Source organism: Vanessa tameamea, chromosome 13, assembly GCF_037043105.1.
Source record: "Vanessa tameamea isolate UH-Manoa-2023 chromosome 13, ilVanTame1 primary haplotype, whole genome shotgun sequence".
NCBI lineage: Eukaryota > Metazoa > Arthropoda > Insecta > Lepidoptera > Nymphalidae > Vanessa > Vanessa tameamea.
The window spans coordinates 1819786-1831907 of NC_087321.1; the positions used below are offsets into that span (position 1 = coordinate 1819786).

General features: G+C 32.4%; 1 protein-coding gene across 4 annotated transcripts in view; it reads left to right on the forward strand.

The window, feature by feature from the left end:
- Nucleotides 1–875: 875 nt before the first annotated feature.
- The window catches only part of Tn (thin), a 115446-nt gene continuing 104199 nt past the window's right edge, over nucleotides 876–12122 (forward strand). For 3 of the 4 annotated variants that reach the window (XM_064216752.1, XM_026636398.2, XM_064216753.1), the window contains exons 1-2: nucleotides 876–1053; nucleotides 7442–7510. The gene's annotated coding sequence lies outside the window, so the exon portion shown is untranslated. The remainder of the gene's footprint in view (nucleotides 1054–7441; nucleotides 7511–12122) is intronic. The other variant, XM_064216754.1, reaches the window with a different exon arrangement.

Consider the following 12122-nt stretch of genomic DNA (forward strand, 5'->3'; position numbering starts at 1 on the left):
CGAGCGGAACCAATGCAATGTTTGCAAGACGTTCATTTTTTCATACACATGTGTCCACGTCATGGTCGATGCCAAACACGTGCCAAGAAACATTACGATCTTGATATATAAACAAGTGGCTGTAAAACTTTTATGACCCGTCTAAGTGTATCCACGAAATAACTTTATTTTAATTATTCGAATGCTATTTAATTTCAAGAAAGGTGGGATTATCGGTTTTATTTATGTTTTTTATTTTGAACGACCTTGAACATAGGCAGGTTACCTTACAACAGCGAGAAGGTTAGGTTTGTGATAGTTTTATAAAAGTATTTGTAAAATTATAATTGTATTGGCATATGTTTATCTTATCTGATATATATGTTTTTAATAATAATAATTTCGTGCAGGCCTATGATAGACGCAATCGAAAGCTAAACTAGACGACAACATATATCCGCAAATTTCGTATAATCGAGATATTTCGATATTAAATACTAAATACTTTTAAACGTAATGTTAATTGGAATACCAAAATTACAAAATTTCTTCCTTTTTTTTCACCACCTAAATTGAATTTATATAGTCATTTTTTATATGTGTTACTAGTAAGATAGCACCAATTCACAGATACATTATTGTGAACCAATCATTCCAATTCGTGAGGTACCACCAAAGTATTTGGTGACCATGCAAATGAGTGATACGGCGTTTATACCAATTAAAAGAAGAACACTACACTTTCCTTTCACAGCGTCATGACGTATGTTCAAGCAAACTTTCCTCAGTTTGCTTGAACATAGTTTATTTTATTTTCATTCTATTATTAAAAACAGTTTATAAGAATTCAATTAATAATGTATGCAGTATACATTGGAAGTTTAATATTCGTTAAATTTATATTGGATTTTAAATCACTATTTTTACCGCTTCACCCACAATTATTATGATGCTTCTCACCTACGCTCAGAAGTCTCGCTCATGAGTGTCCCTATCTTTTTTTAGATTTCAGCGAACGAATAATCGAATGAGTCGGAAGAACCCAGTACCGTTGTGTTAGGCGCGCGCACTACAGTAAGTGTCAAAAAAGTAAAAAAAAAAAAAAGATACCTACTCTCACATTTCAAAAAAGATTACATGTCAATTTAAAATTAAAAAAAGAATACGTTCTTTTTAATTACAAAAGAGAATTTATATTGTGAATTTTTAAATTTGAATTGAAATGTGGGTGAAGGTTTCACAGAGTTTTTAGTTTTGGCGCGGAATTCGGTGTGTTCTATTTTCAAACTGCTTCTTTTTTGTAATAGTCGGCTTCAGTGCGGAAATAATTAGTGTAAAGCTTTGAGTGTGGATGTGTCGATGTGTCTCTTAGAACGAGGAGAGGATATATGATTGATCTTTATGTCTCAATAATTCCCTTTTTTTTTCTTGTTGCCCGCTTTCAGTGACTTGTCACGTATGTAACGAAGTATTTAGAGCCGAGGACAAAAAGATAACTTTTATTTATATCAATTTTATTTATAGCTTCACTTTGCTATTTAAGTTGTATTATGAGTTACCTCATAAGCCGTTTTGTTCATAATTCTATAACAATATTAGTCTGATTTTATTTTATTTTATCACGCAATCACGAAATGTATCCATCGAAAATTATTATTAGTATCACTGATTGCGTTTATCAATAGAATGAAGGATCAATTATCCAGTACAGTTCAATAAAATCATTGGCAATTTATGACTTTAATATAAATATCATAACTTATATTTTAAATACCATAAATTAATTATTTATTACCAATTTAAAAAAAAAAGTTTATCTTATTGCCAGTATCAATAATTAATTAATCACAGTAACACTGATCACTTTGATAGTATTAGTGACGATCATTGTATGAACGCGAAAATTAAGGATAAGCTTATAACACCAAGTTTTCGACTCCGCAAAGTCAGTAAATCCTATTTTTAACTTTTCCGATTCATAAACTCGAATAATTTTTTAAAAAAAACATTAATAAATAACGCATATTATGCAACAGAATATTATATAGAAAAAAAAGCGTGGAGCGAATACTTGTTGACTTGCAGCAGTATTTAAGTAACACAATTATATATTACAAGTGTTGGAAAAGACTAACTACTGAATTACTTGCCGGTTATTCTTGGTAGAATCTACATTCCGAATCAGTGGTTACTTTAATATAGTTCTGTAAAATACGATTTAAAAGTACTTATAAAAGTGTGCTTGATAAATTAGATTCCTATTTTAATATAGAAAAATCAATATCCAATGAAACTACAGTGGAAATATACAGTTACAAACAAAAGTGAAATTAATCCTATGTACAAAATCTTATCATTAAGAGAGCAATCTCTTCCAGACAACCCTTGGATATAAATGAGATTGATTTATCGATAAGATGTTGTACAAGGTGTGCAAGGTAAGGTATAGGCTTAGGAAAATTTTCGAGCCGAGATGTCCCAATGGTTAGAACCTGCAATTATTGGTGAAGATGTCACCAATGACTGCGGGTTCAAACCAAGGCAAGCTACCAATGAACATTTCATTTCACGTGCTTAATTTGTGTTTATAATTCATCTCGTGCTCGGCGGTGACGGGAAACATCGTGAGAAAATCTGCCTAATTCTAATGTCTAATTTCAACGAAATTCTGCCACATGTGAATCGATCAACCTGCATTGGATCTCTTGGTGAAATATGCTCCTAACCTTCACCTCAAAGGGCGAGGAGGTCTTAGCCTAACAGTGGGAAATATACAGGCTGTTACGATACTATACTGAAATTTGGGGGGAAAATTTGGTGTTTAAAAATCTTTACTTCTCATAATAATTTAACAAATCACCTTAAACGATCCCTTTATGAATATAATTTAATTGATATCTACTTATATTTCATACAATTGTACGTATTTCAATAATGTATTCAATAATGTAACGTTTACGTTCGTGTATAGTTTTATTGTTTAATTAACGTCGGTACTCAAACGATTCGATGGATCGTTACAAAAATGTCGTGGGGAAATTTTAGACTATTAGAACATAAAATTCACGCGTCACTTCATGAAGCGTAGCTTCTTATTTAATAGATGTTTATTAAAATTTTTACGAAACTCATAACATCTTATTAAAAGTTTTATGTATATTGGTTTAGTGGCAGTTTTTTTTCAGTTTGAATGCCTAAAGTAAGTAAGTCTTGATATAATAAGGCCGAAATTTCCGAGGTACTGAGTTCTTTCTTTCGCCGGTTCTTCTCAGGTCAGGATATTTTCTTTTCCGAACCGGTGGCAGTGTTTCATTTCACTATCAATAAGTAAGTGTAATGCTTCTATATTGAATAAAGGAATTTCAGTTTGAGGTTGAGTTTATACCCCAGGTCGGACCGAAATTTTTTTATTGATTTTTTAAATTATAATATGTTATTCCCAGAACCGAATAGGCTTCTACTCGTATGATATAATATAAACATAATATTATATATAGTACGTAAAAAAACCAACTGCGAAAACAGAGGTTTTTTGTATGATTTCTAATTGCTTAATTTGTTCATCATGGGGTAGAAGACATTATACGAGTATAATCAAATGTTTGCATCTCGGATGCATCCTTTGAATCGACTAATAAAAACAAATATTGAATTATATATTTATTATTCACAGATATGAAAATCAACTCGCACATTTGAAAATTAATAAATATATAATTATTATCTGATCTGTTCGTTGAATACTAAAACTGAATTTCAAATAACTATTATTAATCAAAAATGAGATTAACAATGCTTCATAAGTCCGTGACAGAGTGACGGTAACACGTGGTTCGAGCATGTTAATATTTACATGTTTGACTTTATATTAGCAAATGAATTATGATACGTAAACGTCATGAAAATAAACTGAAGCGAATTGACTTAATTGTTATATTATATATATACTTGGTGGTAGGGCTCTGTGTAAGCCTATCTGGGTAGGTACCATCCACTCATCAGATTCTACCGCCAAGAAGCAATATTTAGTAATGTTGTATTCCGGTTTGAACGATGAGTATATCTCTCTCATCTCAGTTCTCAAAGTTGGTGGCGCATTGGCGATGCAAGGACACACTAAAATTTCTCACAACACCTATGTCTATGGACAGTGGTGACCACTTACCATCAGGTGGCGCACTTGCCTATCCTCCTATCTGTGTCGTACATAAAATAATCTAATAAAATTTTAACTCGAATTATTTTTAGGTTTACTTGTATTGAATCGCGTATATTTAGACCGATTTTCGATACTTCTTTCTAATAAAAATATTTTCTATTTCCTTTCAATTTATATCCATACAAAATTTCTCAGGCATGACGGGAACACAGATAATATTAATTATTTCCTTATTAATCCACCATCAATAGTATCGCGTGAATAAATCCATTAATATCGAACGGATAATTCCCTGGACTACTATGATGTAATTCCAACTTCCCTTAACAAGTTCTATTATTCAATCCATAGACATTAATCTGTTTACCTTCCTTTATCCCAACGTCCCTTGACAAAGAATATCAATTCGGGTTGATATAGATTTAATTTTTTGGAATACTGTTGTAAATGTACATGTTCAATGACTAAATTTTAATCGCTTGTTTCGCTTGGCATAGTTTAATATTTGCTTGTATAATATAAAATTAAATTTATACAAAGACGAGGCGTTTGTTTTGTAATGACAAACTAAAAAAAACCTGATGTTTTCGTCCTGACCGATTTCAGCCGAGGCCTATCTTACAGGAACAGGTTATAGGATATATTATATTGTACAAGTATATACGCAAAACCGAGGAAGTACACCTGGTACTTCCTCGGTCTTATAATCCGATGGGACGGTCAATCTGACACGACTGGAAGGATTTCAGTCGCACGACCAACGAATTTACGTGCTTTCGGAAGCATGGAAGTGTACAAATTTCCATATTACAGACTCCGAGCTGGAAACACCCGATAACTTCTTATAGGTCCGACATGGGTTTTGAATCCTGGAACTCACGATCAACGGCTTCATATAAAGCCACTAGACTAACGAGGCAGTCAACTGTATGTACATAGAGGATAACATAGATATGTTATCCTGTTTAAAATGCATATGTTGCGGTTTTGCTTAAAACCGCGACTCTAGTAATTTATTAGTGCAATATAAAATTAATTCGATAAATATTTAATTTGATTTGAAATTGATTTCAATTAAATAATTTGGGTGAAATTATTAATAACAAAACAGTTTCTCTCTCTCATATTAAGTCACACTTTTTTCAATGTGTTAGGTGGCAAACGAGCAGGAGGCTCACCAGATGGAAAGCGTAGTCAGTTTCCATCAGGTGAGTCACCACCGCCGATGAACATTTGCAACACCGGGGGGCTTGCAGATGTTCATGGGCGGTTGATGCCGGCCTTTAAGGAAGTAGGACGCTCTTTTCTTGAAGGTTCCCAAGTCGTATCGGTTCGGAAAAACCACCGACGAAAGCTGGTTCCACAGAGTGGTCTTTGACTTTGACAGGAGACTGTCAAAGTCGAGATCGCGTTTTAAAAAAGTAGCCCATGTTTTCTCTGAGCTTGCTACCAAACTTAATTAAGTTAAATGGTTCAGCCGTGAAAGAGCAACAGACAGACAGACTTACTTTTGCATTTATATTATGTCATTTGCATTTATAGACGACCTCTATAAAAAAAAAAACCTCTGTGGTCGAGTAGTGTATACACCGGTTTTCATGGGTACGCTACTCCGTGGTTCCGGGTTCGATTACCGGCTGAGTCGATGTTTTTTTTTTTTTTTATGGCATTGATTGGCGGACGAGCATATGGGCCACCTGATGGTAATTGGTCACCACCGCCCATAGACAAAGGAGCTGTAAGAAATATTAACCATTCCTTACATCACCTATGCGCCACCAACATTGGGAACTAAGATGTTATATCCCTTGTGCCTGTGATTACACTGGCTCACTCACCCTTCTAACCGGAACACAACAATACAGAGTACTGTTATTTGGCGGTAGAATATCTGATGAGTGGGTGGTACCTACCCAGACGGGCTTGCACAAAGCCCTACCACCAAGTGAATGTAGAAAAGTTCATTAGTTTTCTATGTTGTCTTGTGTCTGGGTGTTTGTGGTACCGTCGTTACTTCTGATTTTCCATAACACAAGTGCTTTAGCTACTTACTTTGGGATCAGAGTAATGTATATGATGTTGTCCTATATATATATATATGACAAGATGACCCAAATGAAGGAACGTACTTTATAATATATCATAAAATAATTCCAAAGAAAAATCAAACAAGGGGGGAAATTAATAAAAATTATAATGAAATGTACAATCGCTGATGTGTTATTACAAATTTCTTAGTAGAATGAAATATATCGATCTTCACTTTACCAATTATAAAAAATCGCCAATTTCATAATTAAGAAACTAATAAACTTTTTTACATTAATTTAAAGGCGATAAAATACATCATTCGCAATTCCCCAACGATTGTTCAGGCTTCATTAGGAAAGATTTCGCCCAACGGGACAATAATAATAGATTTACCGAGCCCAATAGATCCTTGCTAACACTTTGAAGGGCATGACCATACACTGGGGACCAAGATATGTTTCACCCTCACATAATTACATTCTGTATGTGAACATTATATTATGACCAGATTATGTGACCTTCCCTTGTAAGATTGTTCCAGGAAAATATACATTTAATACAGTTGCTTTATTGTGTGAGTTAAAAATAAAGTTAATATTAGCTGCTCGCTGCTGCTACACGAGTGTATGTTTCGGGGGTGGGGAGCGGTGTTTGGTCCGTTTTGATAAAGCATTTTATGGTTTCAATATATATGAAATACTGTGAAATATGTGATTCTTCTGTATCAGCCATTCAATGTTCCGCAGCAGGACAAATCAATTACGGACGAGGTTTGAACAATATCTCATGAAGTCGGTTCATTGCGAATTGGTTATAAAATTTAAGCCTTTACCATATTCTTCTGTGCTCATGGATCTGTGAGTTATAGATATTTGACAATCTTCTAAAGGGACTTTTGAATGCAGATTATATTTTTTTTAAATCCGACGCGTAGTTCCCGGAACAAACCTAACGTCAACAATTATTAAACTATTCGGTTTTTTATTATATTGCTATGTTATAACCTTTACGAAATTCTTAAGGAACGATAAGACTAATGTTTTAATGACAATTACTTTGTCATTTCAACATGTAAAATGTTAACATCGATAATTATTTTTCGATGTTAAACTTCTTTGACGTGACGTGACGTAAGATCTTAAAACTATATAAAATTACAATATTTTGTAGATTATAAAGTTTTAGATAATACTTCTGACGCCGAAACGATTCTACTCGTGAAATCTGACAGTTGCCTAATTTTTACTCTCTAAATCTTTCTTTTTTTTTCAGGTGCGCTGCCATAGATAACAAAATGTGTCAGTGATAGATGTCAAAATGTTGCAAGATTTTCGTTAGAAGGTAAGATTTTCTTTTTTAGCCCTCTGTTCTTTTTGCTCATTATGTTCGGACTTAGCGGAGCTAGACGGTAATGATGGGTGTTAGTAGTTATTTTTTTTTTCTCAAACTCACGCAATTTATCTCGTAAGAAAAAGTATTTTGAGTGACGATTTTTTTTTTCAATACAAACAAACATGAAAATTATTTACATTAAAACACCAGTTATTTTATTTAAAACAAGATTTTGTTAAATGAGATAAAAATCATGGTTCGTGTTAGTTGATTTTTACGAATAAATAATTGCTTTTAATTTTTAAATCTAATTTGATTTATGAAAAATAGTTTTTAGGTTTTTTGACGATTCAAAATTTATTTGAAAATCTACTTAAATGGAATATAGATTTTATTGTACTTATACATTGAATTGTAGATTATTTTTACACTGCCAACCATGAAATATGAAATATTATTACTGGTTTACTTCCTAAAAAAATTAATAGTTGCTATTTTAGTTTAATATAATAGTGTTCATAATTATCCACAACCACGCCACTAGCGAATAGCTAATTGCAAATTTCTAATATATTATTATTCTGATATGATGTACTACAACTTGCGTCATTGTATTGACAGCCCCTGAGCAACATTATTATGTACCGGTACTAATTATTTAATAATAGAAGTATGTATTGAGTGACATAACTCAAAGTACTTCCAAGCTATATATAAACGCGTGAGTGATGACTCACTTCGTATTTAGACCTGGCACCTGGCTCTTCCGTCTATTTATTGCTGTCAACGTAAGAGACAAGAGACTGAAATGAGACGTTACCGTCTAATTTATAGGTCACATATGTATCTAATTATGTATATAACTAGATTAAAATCCGGCTTCGTTCGTGTGAACAAAATAAAATTAAAGAAATGTAAATATAAATATGCTAACTAACGTACCCCTGAAATTAATATTTGGAACACACTTTCTGAACGCACCCGTAAACGTCAAACATGGCCACCCATTGAACTGTTATTGATTATCATTGAATTTCATGGATTTAATATCGAAAAGAAAATATTTACGTAACACACGCGTAAATTCTATCTGACAAGTGTGTCAGTGGGGTTAAAACTACGTGAAGGCGTCTGCGTCACTTGCGAGGGAAGGGAGTGATTTGCGTTATTTACTAGTACTAGGCTTCACAGACACTCACGTCGGTTGGTAAAGGTTAACACTGTGAGTGGAGGGGGCCTAATGAATAGAACACGTGAATTTTAAGCAGACAAGCCATTTGATTTGCGCTCAATAATGAGGTAATGTGAGGCAATCTATTTGTATCGGACAAATATCTGAGATTATTATACATATGTACCACACGCGTATTGAATTAGCTTGGTGTAATTAGCTCCAAATTTTTTTTCAAACGAAGAGCAGCTCTTAGTCCAGCAGTTAAAAATATAAAGGCTGCTACTTTCTTTTACTTAAATAATATAAAATGTTGAAAGAAAACACAATCAACAACGGTTTTGTAACATTAATAATTATATTCATATATGCATCAATTTTAGTATCGATATTGGTTAAAGAATTATTTTAGCTTGGAGACAATGTGATGCCAAAATCAAAAAATAAGTCTTAAAATAAAAAAATGATTACTTGTGCGCCCGACAGAAGCGATAATTAGACTGTCTGACATACGGCTAGCGCTTTGTGTTAGAGTGAGAGAGAAGGAACCTGCTGTATGAATAAGAGAAATGGAAGCCAGAGAGACTGGTGCCGTAACGCGTTACGTAACGAAGCGCTTTACTCTCTCATAAGAAGTTATCACTTCAAAATGTTTATGGTGTTACATGCATAATCTATAACAGGTTAGGAAGCAAAACCTTGTAAGTTATTAGTAAGGACTATAACATATGTCAGATGGCCCCGCTCTCCTATAAAAACTTATGTACAATCTATTTTAGGGTTTTAAAACAGTACAAATAAATTAGACCCAAGAGAATGTGTGTATCTATGTGTGTATGTCTTCTTATTCTATGTCTAATTCGTCTGCATAATTGTTTTCTGTTATCTATCATTAAATAATGAAGCTTTGCATTAAAATAATTTAACGAAAATGATATTTCTTAAACATATTTAAAAAAAAAACAAATCTAACTCCGTTGAGTTTGTATAACTTTCGTTCTTAGTAATATTTAACGAGCAAGTCTGTTTTGTTCTGAACTTGTATCTTATTCAATATCGGTTAAAGTCTGTTTCGAATTTGTGAACAAATAATTTCACTGGAAGCCGCTTTTAAATCTTTAAACTTCGAGAAACTTCGCTGTTGATATTTCAAGGGATATTTAAAAGATTTACTGAAATAATGAATTAAGTATTTATATAAAGTAACGTCAAGGTTCGTTACTTTAAATACTATTTAAAGTAGACTTTACTTCACTGATCATTTTTTGAAGTAGACGTTAGGAAGTATGATGCGATGGTAGATTTTTGTCAGATAAAACTTTCATAGCAGATAGCCTCGGTACTTTTAAAAAGTAAATTTTGATATGAATTTACTTTAAAATAAAAGAAAGAGAATCATCTTAGCTTATATAACAAGACTTCTGGTAAATAGATTTGATTTTTAAATAGATATGCAGAGTAACAAATTGATAGATGTTAGAACAGGTGCAAGGAACATAATACCTTAGCTCCTAAGGCACATTGGCGTTGTAAGGCATGATTTATGTTACTGACAATGTCTATTGGCAATTGTGACCACTTACCACTCTGGTTGCCCATCTGCACGTGCGATTACAGCTATGACATAAAAAAAGATATTTTTGTTAATTTCTGGTAAATTAAACACTAAAAAGTAAAACACTAAAAATAAGTTATTACTTTTTGATACAAATGAATAAATTAAAAAACACAAAAATATAACAAACTAAAATTAAAAAAATAACCAGAATGCATTTTAATAAAATTTCTCTCTCATAGTAGGACTCTTCCAATTAATATGGCTGCCAAGTCGAGAAAGGTTTGTGGTGTCACCTGTCAGAACCAGTTCCTAAGTATTTTTTATAGAACGATATTTTTTAATCAGAGATTTAAGGTCGAGTTGTTGTAAAATTTCAGATACACGTTATATAATGCAATTTCGAAATTTGAAATATTCAAAAAAACGAAGACTATTTAAAATTAGTTTACTGGCTACTTTGGTGATCAAATATTAATTATAATAATTATTAAAACAACAAAGTATTAATATCATTGACCACAAAATCGAATCAAATTTTAAATAAAAATCGACGCTCGAGAGTTATGCAGTAACATACAAACAAATATACTTTTCCATTCGTCTTACGAATATTTTCAGAAGCTTAATTTGTACCAGTAATATTTTATCATTTATACAGGATTAAAACGTTGGACGTCTTATTACAAAACTTAGCGTGCAAATAGTAATCTAGATTTATGTTAGACGGATAAACTCGAAAAGAAAATAAGACCCAATAAATATACAATAATATTATCAACTTCAACCGCGAGTGAGAGGGTCGTTAGTTATCCTGAATTTTTCAGTACCCCTGACAACGTATGCTAATTCACGATATGCGGTTGAATAGTTAAGTCGTAAGCAAATAAACAAACTCACTTAAGATTATATTAGTTAAGAAGTTAAGATTATCACAAAGGCTGAGCCGCATCCCAAGCAACCGAATTGTACCCTTTCTGGGAAAATAAATTGCTCCCAAATGGGACAAGTAATGTCTGATGTGAATTTATCGGTGGAATTATTTATTATTATTATACATCGACCGTGGGGTAGAGTTAGTTCTAAATCCTGTACAACGTATGGTTATCTTTATGATGATCGGTCGAGTACTTTATAAGTTAAACCGTAACAAACGACAATCAAACAAATCAAGCTATTTTAGTATTTATAATATTAGTCAGGATTAAAAGGGCCAAATTCGCGAGAATTGTATATTAATATTATTTATTTAGATATTTCTTTAACATTGATAAAGTTAACAAAAAATAAGATAGAAATACGTATAAATGCAAAAGCCTCTATATAGAAAATTTTATGAATTCAAATGAATGGTACTATAAAATAGCTCTTTAGACGTACATAAAATGTTAAACAAAGATTTATTTAATAAAAAAAAGGCCCAAAAACCGCTGAAAAAAAAGGGTAATATTTGATTTTTTATTTATTCAATACATGCCCTGCCGAGCTTGAGTTTCAGACGTTAGTCACTTCAGATTACTTTATATGATTACTAATAAAATTTGAAGACTTTTTCTATTATATATTATTGCTTCAAAGTAAAATTTAAATAGAAACACTGAAAATAATAGACGCTTGTACAATGTTACATCGGTCGGACGGTAGGGACGCGAATAACAGGCAGTAACTACAAATATCGATTACAAAAATCCTTATTAAAGATCATTGTTAAGTTATTGTTACGAACGGGGTTCCTTTTGGTTGGGGTTTCTTTGGCTAGTGGTTGGGGTCTCTTAAGCTGGGTCTCTATAACTCTTTTTAGAAAAATAAGTTAAAAAAAAAGAATTCTAATTTGAATTACGCATTTCATCATTCCATCGACTGTTATATATGTTATATTTTCTGTTTCTCATCAC